The following is a 15,308-nucleotide window of genomic DNA, read 5'->3' on the forward strand; positions in this document are numbered from 1 at the left end:
TGTGGAACCAACCTGAAGCCCAACTAACCTACACTATTTCATTCTCGCTCATATAGGAGAAAGTGAGGACTGCAGATGCTGGAGATCAGTAGCTAAAAAATGTGTTGCTGGAAAAGTGCAGCAGGTCAGGCAGCATCCAAGGAGCAGGAGAATCGACGTCTCGGGCATAAGCCCTTCTTCAGGAATGAGGAAGGTGTGCCAAGCAGGCTAAGATAAAAGGTAGGGAGGAAGGACTTGGGGGAGGGGTGTTGGGAATGCGATAGGTGGAAGGAGGTTCAGGTGAGGACAATAGGCCGGAGAGGGGGTGGGGGTGGAGAGGTCGGGAAGAAGATTGCAGGTCAAGAAGGCGGTGCTGAGTCCGAGGGTTGGGACTGAGATAAGGTGGGTGGAGGGGAAATGAGGAAGCTGGAGAAATCTGCATTCATACCTTGTGGTTGGAGGGTTCCTAGGTGGAAGATGAGGTGCTCTTCCTCCAGGCGTTGTGCTGCCTTGGTCTGGCGATGGAGGAGGCCAAGGACCTGCATGTCCTTGGCGGAGTGGGAGGGGGAGTTAAAGTGTTCTGCCACGGGGCCGTTGGGTTGGTTGGTGCGGGTGTCCCAGAGGTGTTCTCTAAAACGTTCCGCAAGTAGGCGGCCTGTCTCCCCAATGTAGAGGAGGCCACATTGAGTGCAGTGGATGCAGTAAATGATGTGTATGGAGGTGCAGGTGAATTTGTGACGGATATGGAAGGATCCCTTGGGGTCTTGGAGGGAAGTGAGGGGGGGAGGTGTGGGCGCAAGTTTTGCATTTCTTGCAATTGCAGGAGAGGTGCCGGATGTGGAGGTTGGGTTGGTGGGGGATGTGCACCTGACGAGGGAGTCGCGAAGGGAGTGGTCTTTCCGGAACGCTGATAGGGGAGGGGAGGGAAATATATCCTTGGTGGTGGGGTCTGTTTGGAGGTGGCGGAAATGACGAAGGATGATACGATGTATCTGGAGGTTGGTGGGGTGGTAGGTGAGGACCAGTGGGGTTCTGTCCTGGTGGCGGTTGGAGGGGCGGGGCTCAAGGGCAGAGGAGCGGAAAGTGGAGGAGATGCGGTGGAGGGCATCGTCAACCATGTCTGAGGGGAAATTGCAGTCTTTGAAGAAGGAGGCCATCTGGGTTGTTCGGTATTGGAATTGGTCCTCCTGGGAGCAGATGCAGTGGAGGTGAAGGAATTGGGAATATGGGATGGTGTTTTTACAGGGGTCAGGGTGGGAGGGGGTGTAGTCTAGGTAGCTGTGGGAGTCGGTCGGTTTATAGTAAATGTCCGTGTTGATTCGGTCGCCCAAGATAGAAATGGAAAGGTCTAGGAAGGGGAAGGGGAGGGAGGAGTCTGAGACGGTCTAGGTAAATTTGAGGTCGGGGTGGAAGGTGTTAGTAAAATGGATGAACTGTTCAACCTCCTCGTGGGAGCATGAGGTAGCGCCGATACAGTCATCGATGTAGTGGAGGAAAAGGTGGCGGGGGTGGTGCCAGTGTAGCTGCGGAAGATGGACTGTTCCACATATTCGATGAAGAGCCAGGCATAGCTGGGGCCCATGTAGGTGCCCATGGCTACTCCTTTGGTTTGGAGGAAGTGGGAGGATTGGAAAGAGACGTTGTTCAGAGTGAGGACCAGTTCAGTCAGTCAAAGGAGGGTGTCAGTGGAAGGGTACTAGTTGGGTCGGCGGGAAAGGAAGAAAGGGAGGGTTTTGAGGTCTTCGTGATGGGGGATGGAGGTGTACAGGGACTGGATGTCCATGGTGAAGATAAGGCGTTGGGGGCCAGGGAAGCGAAAATCATGGAGGAGGTGGAGGGCGTGGGTGGTGTCCCGAACATAGGTGGGGAGTTCTTGGACTAAGGGGATTGTGTCGAGGTATGCAGAGATGAGTTCGGTGGGGCAGGAGCAGGCTGAGACAATGGGTCGGCCGGGGCAGTCAGGTTTGTGGATTTTGGGCAGGAGGTAGAAACGGGCGGTGTGGGGTTGTGGGACTATGAGGTTGGAGGCAGTGGGTGGCAGATCCCCTGAGGTGATGAGGTTATGGATGGTCTGGGAGATGATGGTTTGGTGGTGGGAGGTGGGGTCATGGTCAAGGGGGCAGTAGGAAGAGGTGTCCGCGAGCTGGCATTTAGCCTCAGCAATGTAAAGATCGGTGCGCCAAACTACCACCGCGCCTCCCTTGTCTGCCGGTTTGATAGTGAGGTTGGGGTTGGAGCGGAGGCAGTGGAGGGCTGCACGTTCCGAGGGTGAGTGGTTGGAGTGGGTGAGAGGGGTGGAGAGGTTGAGGCGGTTAATGTCGCGGCGGCAGTTGGCTATGAAGAGATCGAGGGCAGGTAAGAGGCCAGCACGGGGTGTCCAGGTGGATGGGGTGTGTTGGAGGCGGGAGAAGGGGTCGTCAGAGGGTGGGCGAGAATCCTGGTTGAAGAAGTAGGTGCGGAGGTGAAGGCGGCGGAAGAATTGTTCGATGTCTCGCTGCATGTTGAACTCGTTAATCCGGGATCGTAGGGGGATGAAGGTGAGGCCTCTGCTGAGGACTAATCTTTCATCCTCAGAGAGGGGGAGGTCTGGAGGGATCATCCATATGCCTATCCAATGACCAATTAAATGCCCTTAAAGTTGGCGAGTCTACTACTGTTGCAGGCAGTGCGTTCCACTCCCCTACAACTCTCTGAGTAAAGAAACTCTCTGACATCTATCCTATATCTATCACCCTTCAATTTAAAGCTATGTCTTGCTACCCTGATGCAGGTTTTATGGTATGATCTGCCTGTATTGCATTAAAAAAAAACACTTTTCACTATATCTCGGTACGTGTGACAACAATAAATCAAATCAAATCAGTCCTCAGCTTCCGGAACAGAAAACTGATTTGTGAGTGGGACTCCTACCTGACCTGCCTGTTTCTCCTTGTCTACCTGATGGTAACCTCTTCACCCTCATTTCTCCAGACACTTGATCAGTTGTATGACCATCTCTCTAAATGTGCCACCCACATAACCGTCAGCCTTATAAAGTGTCTCCTGTCACATAGCTGCACTTCTTAGAACCATTCACTGAAATAATGTTGTTTGTTGTGAGCTAGGAACTATTTTCTACCATTAATTCTTTCTTACTGTGACCAAATGGTCACTACCTTTGTCTGTCTTCCTCCTTTTTAAAGTGCCATTGTTTTGATCTTTATACCCCCAAAGTTCCAAAACAATACAACAGTATATAAAATTGCTGCTCCTGGATCTCAAGGAAATCACCTCCAGTTGCTATAAAATAAAAACCTCAAAAAAAGGAGCAGCTCTTACAGCCACAAGTTTTGGTCAGGTCCTGGGGAGTGTTGCTGAACAGAGACCTTGGAGTGCAGGTTCATAATTCCTTGAAAGTGGAGTCTCAGGTAGATAGTATAGTGAAGATGGTGTTTGGTATGCTTTCCTTTATTGGACAGAGTATTGAGTACAGGAGTTGGGAGGTCATGTTGCGGCTGTACAGGACATTGGTTAGGCCACTGTTGGAATATTGTGTGCCATTCTAGTCTCCCTCTTATTAGAAGCTGTTGTGAAACTTGAAAAGGTTTCAGAAAAGAGTTACAAGGGTGTTGCCAGGGTTGGAGGATTTGAACTACAGGGAGAGGCTGAATAGGTTGGGGCTGTTTTCCCTGGAGTGTTGGAGGCTGAGGAATGACCTTATAGAGGTTTATAAAATCATGAGGGGCATGGATAGGGTAAATAGACAAAGTCTTTTCCCTGGAGTGGGGGAATCCAGAACTAGAGGGCATAGGGTTGGGTGAGAGGTGAAAAATTTAAAAGGGACCTAAGGGGCAACTTTTTCATACAGAAAGTGATGCATATATGAAATGAGTTGCCAGAGGAAGTCGTGAGGCTAGTATAATTACAACATTTAAAAGGCATTGGATGGGTATACAAATAGGAGGGGTTTAGAAGGATATGGGCCAAATGCTGGCAAATGGGACTAGATTAGGTTAGGATATCTGGTTGGCATGGATGGGTTGGACCGATTTCAGATCGTCAACATGGTTTCGTCAAGGACAGGTCGTGTCTCACAAACCTTACTGATGTAGATGAGGGTAGGGCAGTTGATGTGGTATACATGGACTTCAGTAATGCCTTTGATAAGGTTCCATGTGGTAGGCTGTTGGAGCAAGTGCAGAGGCATGGGATCAAGGGTGCTTTAGCAGTTTGGATTAGAAACTGGCTTTCTGAAAGAAGGCAGCGAGTGGTGGTTGATGGAAAACATTCAGCCTTGAGTCCGATTAATAGAGGTGTGCCACAAGGATTTGTTTTGGGACCACTGCTGTTTGTCATTTTTATAAATGACTTAGACGCTGGCATAGGTGGATGGATTAGTAAATTTGTACACGTCACTAAAGTCGGTGGAGTAGTGGACAGTTTGGAAGAATGTTACAGGTTGCAGGGCAACTTGGATGAACTGCAGAATTGGGCTGAGAGGTGGCACATGGAGTACAGTGCAGTAAATGTGAGGTGATTCACTTTGGGAAGAATAACAGGAAGGCAGAGTGCTGGGTCAATGAAATGATTCTTGGTAGTGTGGATCTGCAGAGGGAGTCCATGTGCATCGATCGCTGAAAGTTGCCACCCAGGTTGATAGTGCTGTTCAGAAGGCATACGGTGTGTTAAGTTTCATTGGTAGAGGGATTGAGTTCTGGAGCCGTAATGTCGTGCTGCAACTATACAAAACACTGGTGCGGCCACACTTGGAATATTGTGTCCAGTTCTGGTCACCATATTTTGTGAAGGATGTGGAAGCATTGGAAAAGGTGCAGAGGAGATTTACCAGGATGTTGCCTGGTCTGGAGGAAAGGTCTTATGAAGAAAGGCTGAGAGACTTGGGTCTGTTCTCATTGGAAAGAAGAAGGCTAAGAGGAGATTTGATAGAGACATACAAGATGATCAGAGGATTAGATAGGGTAGACAGTGAAAGTCTTTTTCCTCAGATGATGACATCAGCTTGTACGAGGAGGCATAACTACAAATTGAGGGGTGACAGATTTAAGACAGATGTCAGAGGCAGGTTCTTTACTCAGAGAGCAATAAGGGCATGGAATGCCCTACCTACCAACATTAGGGAGATTTAAACAATCCTTGGATAAGCACATGGATGGTGATGGGATAGTGTAGGGGACAAGCTGAGAATAGTTCACGGGTTGGCACAACATCGAGGGCCGAAGGGCCTGTTCTGTGCTGTATTGTTCTATGTTCTAAGGGTCTGTTTCTGTGCTATACATGTCTATGATTCTGACTCTAATTGGGCCACATTTGGAGTATAATTTGCAGATCTGTTCGCCAGAGTATAGGAGGGGTGTGGAGGTTCTGGAGAGAGTCAAAAAAAGAGGGTTTACCAAGATGAAAAAAGAAAGTACCACAAATGTTGAAAATCTGAAGGACAAAGAGAAATTGCTGAAAAACCCAACAGGTCTGGCGGTATCTGCAGAGAGAAAATAGAATTAATGTTTCTAGTCCGGTGACCCTTCTTTAGAACTGATTGTGGATAGGAAAAGATAGTATACATGCTAGAGGAGGAGTCGTGGGAGGAGAAGGAGAAACCAATAGTGCAATTGGAACCCAGGAAGATAGAAAAACAGTTAGTCAGACAAACGGATGGGTAAAGGTCAGCCTGGAAGAATGATTGGCTGCTAATGCGGACGATTAGTAGCTGACAATGGGTTGGTTGTGGTAGCAGTTGGAGTAAGGACGTGATATAGGTGCTCAGGCCTTCGAATTATTGAACACAATATTGAGTCCAGAAGGCTGCAGGGTCCCCAGGTGCTAAATGAGATGTTGGCCAGGGATCACGGTAGTGTGTTGAGATGGCAGGCAACTGGAAGCTTGGGGTCACTTTTATGAACAGAACGTGGGTGAACTGGTCACCCAGTCTGTGTTTCATCTCCACAGTATAGAGGAGACCACATTGTGAGCAGCGAATACAGTAGACTAGATTGAGTGAAGAGCAGGTAAATCCACTGCTTCACCTGGAAATGTGTCTCGGTCCTTGGCTAGTAAGGTGGTAAACAGGCAGGACTTACATTTTCTGCATGGGAAGGTGCAGTGGGATGTAGGGAAATATTGGGAATGAAGGAGGAGTTGACCAGGGTCTCCTGGAGGGAAGAGTCTCTGCAGAATGTTGACAAGATAGGGGAGGGGAATATGTGTCTGGGTGGTGGTGGCATCCTCCTGGAGGTGACAGAAATTGTGACTTATAATCCTTTGGATGTGGATGCTGGTAGTTTGGAAATTGAGGATCTAGGGAACCAATCACTGTTGTGGGAGGGAAGATGGTGAAGGTAGAGATGGGTTGGTCAGGATAAAGGGCCCTTACAAACACGGTGGTGGGGAATCTTTGGTTGAGGAAGAAGGTGGAAATTTCAGAGATCCCCTTGTAGAAGCTTGCATCATTGGAACAGACGTGTCGGAGGTGGAGAATTCCTCTGGGTAGACACCTCGAGCAGGACATCTTTTAACATGAGAATGCTGTCACACATCAGCAGACATGTGATCCACCACAGAGGTAGATCCAGTTCCAGTGGCAAGGAAATCTGATACTGTCCCGGAGGCAATGCCATAAGGAGTTGTCAACTCCTGGCAGGGTCAGCCATGATGAGAAAGTCCGAAGGGAGATCCTCAGTCATCAAGATTTCCTTGAACTCAATCTACCTCTGTCAAGGACTGTGCATCTGCTGATGTGTCACACCATTCTCATGTTAAATGCGTCCTGCACATGGTGTCTAATGTAGAGGAATTCAACACTGCTTCTCAAAGACATTCAATATATTGGTCTCAACCATTCCCTGTGGCAGAGAATTCCACACGCTTACCACTCTCTGGGTGAAGAAATGTCTTCTCATGTTCATCCTAAATGGTCTACTTCTGTGACTTTCCTCTGGGTACTCACGTTTCCTTCCACAGTCCAAAGTTGTGTACATTAGGTGGATTGGCCGTGCTAAATTGCCCATGGTGTCCAGGGATGCACGGGCTAGGTGGATTAGCCAGGGGAAATGTAGGGTTACAGGCAAAGGTGGGGGAGGTGAGTGTATGTGGGTTGTTCTTTGGTGTGGATTTGATGGACTGAATGGCCTGCTTCTTCCTCTAGGGATTTTAAATTCAATGATTAATATCCTTAAACCTTCACCCCTGGTTCTGGACTCCCTGGCCATTGGGAACATCTTTGCTGTTGGAATCTGAAAGGTTTCTGTGAGATCCTTTTAATCTCCAATGCATATAGTCCTAACTGACCTAATTTGGCATCATATATCAGTCCTGCCATCCCATGAATCAATCTGGTAAATTTTCGTCACACTCCCTCCATAGCCACAGTATCCTTCCTGAGATAAAAGAGGAAAACAGCATACAATGCATCAGGTGTGGTCTCACCAAGACTCTGTTCAATTGCAGCATTATATCCCCACTCTTGTACCCAAATCCTCTTCCTGTCAAGGCCGAAATACAAACATTCTTTTGAAAGTGAGAGGAGATGCCAGCCCTTGACATCAAGGCCACATTTGACTGAGTGTGGCATCAAAAAGCCTGAGCAAAAACTAGAATCAATGGGTACGAAGAACAAAGAACATTACAGTACAGGAGCAGGCCCTTCAGTCATCCAAGCCTGCGCCAATCCATATCCTCTATCTAAACCTGTCGCCTTATTTATAAGGTTCTGTATTCCTTTGCTCACTGCCCATTCATGTATCTGTCCAGATACATCTTATATGACTCTATCGTTCCCGCCCCTTCCACAGTGCAGCACTTCCTCACTAATGACCCTCCGACAGTGCAGCACTCCCTCAGCACTGACCCTCTGACAGTGCAGCACTCCCTCAGCACTGACCCTCTGACAGTGCAGCACTCCCTCAGTACTGACCCTCTGACAGTGCAGCACTCCCTCAGCACTGACCCTCTGACAGTGCAGCACTCCCTCAGTACTGACCCTCCGACAGTGCAGCACTCCCTCAGTACTGACCTTCTAAAAGTGCAGCATTCTGTCAGCACTGACCCTTATTGACAATGATGATGTTCTGACCTGGAAGAAACAGTCCCTTCACACCTTCTGAAAGGAACGCTGGGGCCCCTCACTTTCTCATAGATTGTAGCCTGGTCTTAGGAAGGTGGATAGAGTGGACAATTGCCTGTGAGAGGCCAGACTATCCCAATTTCGACCAGTCGTGTGCCTACACAGTAGAGGTAGAAAGCTCTCAGTTTCCCCTAACAGAGAGAACGAAGAACAAAAAACATTACAGCACAAGAACAGGCCCTTCGGCCCTCCAAGCCTATGCCAATCCAGATCCTCTATCTAAACCTGTCGCCTATTTTCTACGGATCTGTATCCCTTTGCTTCCTGCCCATTCATGTATCTGTCTACATGCATCTTAAATGACACCATCGTTCCCGCCCCTACAACCTCTGCTGGCAACGTATTCCCAGCCCCCACCACCCTCTGCGTAAAGAACTTTCCCCATATATCTCTCTAAAACTTTTCCCCTCTCAGTTTGAACTCGTGACCCCTAATAATTGAGTCCCCCACTCTGGGAAAAAGTTTCTTGCTATCCAACCTGTCTACACCACTCATAATTTTGTAGGCCTCAATCAGGTTCACCCTTTAACCTCTGTCTTTGTAATGAAGATAATCCTAATCTCCTCAACCTCACTTCATAGCTAGTGCCATCCATACCAGGCAACATCCTGGTGAACCTCCTCTGCTCCGTCTCCAAAGCATCCACATCCTTTTGGTAATGTGGCGACGAGAACTGTACGCAGATTTCCAAATGTGGCCGAACCAAACTCTTATGCAACTGTAACATGACCTGCCAACTCTTGTACTCAGTATCCTGTCTGATGAAGGAAAGCATGTCATTTGCCTTCTTGATCACTCTACTGACCTGCGTTGCCACCTTCAGGCAACAATGGACCTGAACACCCAGACATCAATTTTCCCCATCAATTTACTGTATGGTTCGCTCTGGAATTGCATCTTCCCAAATACATCACCTCACATTTGTCCAGATTGAACTCCATTTGCCATTTCTCTGCCAACTAGAACATTGAACAGAGAAAAGTACAGCACAGCACAAGCCCTTTGGCCCATGGTGTTGTGCCGAGGATTATTCCTAATCTAAAATAAAACAACCTAACCTACGCAGTCCATGTTCAATCAGCTCTCCAATATATCTATTTTCTGCTATATTCTCTGACAGTCTCCTTCACTATCTGCTACTCCACCAATCTGAGTGTCATCTGCAAACTTGCTAATCAGACCATCTACACCTTCCTCCAGATCATTTATGTATATCACAAACAACAGTGGTCCCAGCACGATCCCTGTGGGACACCACTGGTCACAGGTCTCCATTCTGAGAAACTCCCTTCCACTACTACTCTCTGTCTCCTGTTACCCAGCCAGTTCTCTATTCATCTAGCGAGAACACCCTGGACCCTATGCGACGTCACCTTGTTCATCAACCTACCATGGGGAACCTTATCAAACATCTTACTGAAGTCCATGTATGTCATTTACATCCCTTCCCTCATCAATCAACTTTGTCACCTCTTCATAGAATTCTATTATGTTTGTAATAGGAGCAAACTCTCCGCTGATTGGAATCATACCTGGCATATTGGAAGATGGTTGTGGTTATTGGAGGTCAGTCATCTCATCTGCCAGAGTTACTCAGAGTAGTGTCCTTGGCCAAACCCTCTTCAGCTGTTTCATCATTAGGTCAGAAGTAAGGATGTTTGTCAATGATTGCACAATGTTCAGCACCATGTGTGGCTCCTCAGATGCTAAAGCATGTTCAAATGCAACACGACCCAGACAATTTCCAGGCTTGGGCTAACAAGTGGCAAGTAACATTTGCACCACAAATGCCAGGCAATGACTATCCCCAATAAGAGACAATTTAAATACCATCTCTTGATGTTCAATGGTGTTCTTATCACTAAATTCTCCCACTATCAACTCCCAGAGGTTACCATTGACTAGAAACACAACTGAATTCACCACAAACGTCACGGTGGCACAGTGGTTAGCACTGCTGCTCACAGCGCCAGAGACATGGGTTCAATTCCCGCCTCAGGCGACTGACTGTGTGGAGTTTGCACATTCTCCCCGTGTCTGCGCGGGTTTCCTCCAGGTGCTCCGGTTTCCAAAAATGTGCAGGTTAGGTGAATTGGCCATGCTAAATTGCCCGTAGTGTTAGGTGAAGGGGTAAGTGTAGGGGTATAGGTGGGTTGCGCTTCGGCGGGTCAGTGTGGACTTGTTGGGCTGAAGGGCCTGTTTCCACACTGTAAGTAATCTAAACTTATAATCACAGTGGCTACAAGAGCAGGACAGAGTCCAGAAATGCTGCGTGAGTAACTCACCTCCTGGCTCTCCAAACATTTGTTCAACATCTACAAGGTTCAAGTCAGGAGTGTGATGGAATTTTCCCCACTTGCTGGAATGTCACAGCTCCAACAACACATGAGAAGCTTGACACCATTCAGGACAAAGCAGCCCGCTTGACTGGTACCACATCCACTAACATCCACTCTCTCCACCATTCGTTTTCATGAGCAGTGTGCACTATCTACAAGGTGCACTGCAGAAATTCAGCAAAGCCTTCCAAACCCACAATCACTTCCTTATAGAAGGACAAAAGCAGCAGATACTCTTAATGCTTAACTCAGAACGTTAATAAGGAATTAGGGCGCTAAAAGGGAGCTGTGAAATGACCTTGGCAAAGAGGGTTAAGGAAAATCTCAAGGCTTTTCATACATATATAAGGAGCAAAATTGTACCTAGGGAAAGGGTAGGTCCACTCAAGGATAAAGCAGTAAAGTGTTTGGAACATTTGGAAGTGGGGAAGGCCCTAAAGACATGGTGGTTGGTGAATCTAAAGAGGGGCGTGGTGATATCCTAGGGCCTGATGATATACAAAAGGAAGAGGCACCAGGTGTTTTGAAAAGCATTAAGGTAGACAAGCCTCCAGGACCTAATGAGATCTATCCCAGAATACTGAGAAAGGAGAGGGAGGAAATTGCTTGTGCCTTGTATTAAATCTTTATATCCTCTTTAGTCACAGGAGAGAACCAGGGGACTGGAGAATAGCCAACGTTGTTCCTTCCTTTAAGATGGATGAAAGGGATAATCCAGAAAATTAAAAGGCAATGAGCCTAACGTCAATGGTAGGGAAATTATCAGGGAAGATTCCCCAGATTTATTCATGATGGAATAATATGGACTCATTAATAGTAAGCAGCAATGCTTTGTGCAGGGGAGGTAGTTGAGTTTTTGTGGAAGTAATGATGATGATTGATGAGGGTATCGTGGTAGATATAGTCTGTATGGGCTTTAGCAAGGCCTTTGACAAGGTCTGTCATGGCAGGCTGATCCAGAAAGTGAAGTCACATGGTGCGCTGGGTACCGAACCGCCTTAGTCATAGAAGACAGAGAGTAACAGAGCAGGGTATTTTCTGTCTGGAGATGTGTGACCAGCAGTGTTCTTCAGGGATCGGTGGTGGGACACGTTTGTCTGTAATCCGATTAGTAAATTTGCTGACAGCATAAAGATTGAGAGAGCTAGCGATAGTGAGGATTGCCAGAGGATACAGCAGAATACATGAAGACTTAGGCGGAGAAATTTTAGATGGAAATTTAATCCATCCAAAATGCAAGGTTATGCAACTTTGAAGGTCTGATGCAGGAAGGAAGTACCTCTATATAGGCGGAACCCTCAATAGCATCAAGGTACAGAGGAACGTAAATGTACAGTTGGCAACAGAAGTGAGTAAGGTGATCAAGAAAACCTATGGCATGCTTGCCTTCATCAGTTGGGGCATAAAGTACAAAAAATTGGCAAGTCATGTTGCAGCCATAAAGCTCATATTAGTTAGGAGAAAGCGAGGACTGCAGATGCTGGAGATCAGAGAGAGTTGAGTGTGTGGTGCTGGAAAAGCACAGCAGGTCAGGCAGCATTCGAGGAGCAGGAGAATCAACGTTCAGGCGTAAGCCCTTCGTCATTCTCCTGCTCCTCACATTGCTTAGCCAACATTCGGAATATTGTGGACAGTTCTGGTCGCCACACCACCAGAGGGATGTGGAGGCTTTAGACAGGGTACAAAAAATGGTTCAGTACAATGTTACTTGGTTCAGAAGATATTGGCTAGGAGAAGAGTTTGGACAAATTTGATTTGTTTTCACAAAGGACGAGGAGCGACCTGATAGATTTTTACAAAACTATGAAAGGCATGGATAGAATGAATCATTGGAATCTTTTTCCCAGGTGGAAATGTCATTTACTAGGGGACATAGGTTTAAGGTAAATGGGAGAAAGAGGCAATTTTATGTTTAAAACACAGTGCCTGGAATGTGCTGCTAGAGGTGGTGGTAAAAGCAGAAACAACAGCAGGTTTTAAGAGGGATCTGGACAGATACATTAATAGGCAGGGAACAGAGGGATACAGACTACATGGAGGCAAAGTGTTTTTAATTTAGGAAGGCATCATGTGTTGGTGCAGGCTTGGTAGGTAATAGGGCCTGTTCCTGTGCTTTGCTTTGTCTTCTTTGCACATGGGAACACCATGTGCAAGTTCCCCTCCATTCTCCATCCTGACATGGAAATATATCATTGTTCCTTTTACTGTTGTTGGGTCAAAATTCTAAAATTCCCTCCCTAAGAGCATTGTGGGTCTACCTGCAGCACAGGGACTGCAGCGGTTCAAGATGGTAGTTTACAACTGCCTTCTCAAGGGTAACTAGGGACAGTCAATGAATACTGCCCTAACCAGTGATACCCATGTCTTGCGAGTGAATTGGAAAAATGCCATTTGCCTTCTTCACCACCTGCTGCACCTGCACACTTACTTTCAGTGACCTGTGTACAGGGACACCCAGGTCTTATTGCACCTCCCCCTTTCCCAACCTATTCATGCCCTATATACTCGAGTAATAGTTAAATTTTTTTGACTACTTTTTAAGGTTAAATTTATGCGCTTGACTATTTCATGGATACTACTTTTGAGGGGCTGAAGTTCATGCCTGCCAAAATTCATATACCTTATCATTAGCAGAAGCCCAATTGATGTCTAAACAAATAAAAGAAACTAAAACACGAACTACGGTAATTCTGAAAACCCAGAGTGGAATAAAACAGTCAGTGGACTGGGAGCAGAGCAGAACAACCCAACAGATTGGAAAGCTGGAGTGGGACATGACGGCCAGCACACTGACTCAGAAATGCTAATCTGTTATCTGTGAAGTTCTAGGGTCGACCTTTACATGAGATATATGGAAAATTCCAAGTTATTTGGCCAAAAAATAAGTGGTCGATCTTTACATGAGATCGACTGTTACTCGAGTATATTCGGTACTTGATAATAATCCACCGACCTGTATGTCTACTTTGCTACTAAAATGGATAATCTCACACAGATCCACATTTGCCCACTCACGCAGCCAGTTTAAAATCACACTGAAGCATCTCTGCATCGTCCTCACAGCTCACCCTCCCAACCAGCTTTGTGTCATCTGCAAACTTGGAGATATTACAGAGAGTGGTTGTAGACGGGAAATATTCTGCCTGGAGGTCAGTGTTGAGTGGGGTCCCACAGGGCTCTGTACTTGTGCCTCTGCTCTTTGTAGTTTTTATAAATGATTTGGATGAGGAGATTGAGGGGTGGGTTAGTAAATTTGCAGATGACACTAAGGTTGGAGGTGTCGTTGATAGTATAGAGGGCTACTGCAGGCTGCAGCGTGACATAGGCAGGATACAGAGCTGAGCTGAGAAATGGCAGATGGAGTTCAACCTGAATAAATGCGAAGTGATGCATTTTGGAAGGTCGACCTCAAATGCTGAATACAGGATTAAAGACAGGATTCTTGGCAGTGTGGAGGAACAGAGGGATCTGGGTGTGCAAGTACATAGATCTCTCAAAGTTGCCACCCAAGTGGATAGGGTTGTTAAGAAAGCATATGGTGTTTTGGCTTTCATTAACAGGGGGATCGAGTTTAAGAGCCACGAGGTTTTGCTGCAGCTCTACAAGTCCCTGGTGAGACCACACTTGGAATATTGTGTCCAGTTCTGGCTGCCCTACTATAGGAAAGATACCAAGGCTTTGAAGGGTGCAAAGAAGGTTTACCAGGATGCTGCTTGGACTGGAGGGCTTGCCTTATGAAGAAAGGTTGACTAAGCTCAGACTTTTCTCTCTGGAGCGAAGGAGGAAGAGGCCTGATCAAGGTGTACAAAATAATGAGAGGAATAATGTCAATCCTGTCCCCAGGGCAGGATTGACTGGTCATAGTTTGAAGATATTCGGAGGAAGGTATAAAGGAGATGTCAGAGATAGGTTCTTTACGCAGCGAGTTGTGAATGCATGGAATGTGTTGCCAGCAGTTGTGGGGGAAGCAGAGTCATTAGGGACATTTAAGTGACTGCTGGACATGCACATGGAGAGCAGTGAGTTGGGGGGTGCGTAAGTTAAATCACATTTTACATTAGGATTAAATCTCGACACAACATCGTGGGCCAAGGGCCGGTTCTGTGCTGTACTTTTCTATATTTTATGTACTTCCCTCATTCATATATTATGAATGGCTGGAATCCAAGCACAGATCCCTGCAGTACCCCACTGCCATTCAGTAGAAGAAATACACATTGGTCTAGTCAGCAAAGCCCACATCCCATGATACCCTATTCCCCCCACGTAGTTACCAGATCCAGGAACAGATGGCATGGTGGCTCAGTGGTTAGCACTTGCTGCCTCATATCACCTAGGGCCTGGGTTCGATTTCAGTTTTGGGTAACTGTATACGTGGGGTTTGCACATGGTGTCTGCATTTGGGTTTCCTCCCACAGTCCAAAGACAGTCCAAATTTGCCAAGGTAAATGCAGGGTTGCTGGTGTGGGCTCAATGGCATCTTTCTGCACTGTTAGGGGTCCTATGATTTTAAAGAGTTATAGTTCTTAAGCTGAAGAGATCAAAGGCTGTGGAGGAAGAGGGTACAGAGTTGAATGTTCAGTCATGATCGTATTGAATGGTGAAGCAGGCTAAAAAAAAAGGGTGAATGGCCTACTATTTTCTCATGAAAATTCCAAACCACAGATAGAGACAACAACAGACCCCGGACAGAGGGAGAATCCTAGACGCTGACTGGAGAGAAACCCAGACTTTAGGTATGTGGAATTCCAGACACTGGGTGTAGATAACCCTGGATAAAGGGAACCCCGAGTTCTGGAAAGAGAGAATCCCAGATCCTTGATGGAGAGAACGTCAAATTCTGGATATCAGAAACTCCAACCTTTGGATTCAGA

Source organism: Chiloscyllium punctatum, chromosome 7 (genome assembly GCF_047496795.1).
Source record: "Chiloscyllium punctatum isolate Juve2018m chromosome 7, sChiPun1.3, whole genome shotgun sequence".
In the NCBI taxonomy this organism is placed as follows: domain Eukaryota; kingdom Metazoa; phylum Chordata; class Chondrichthyes; order Orectolobiformes; family Hemiscylliidae; genus Chiloscyllium; species Chiloscyllium punctatum.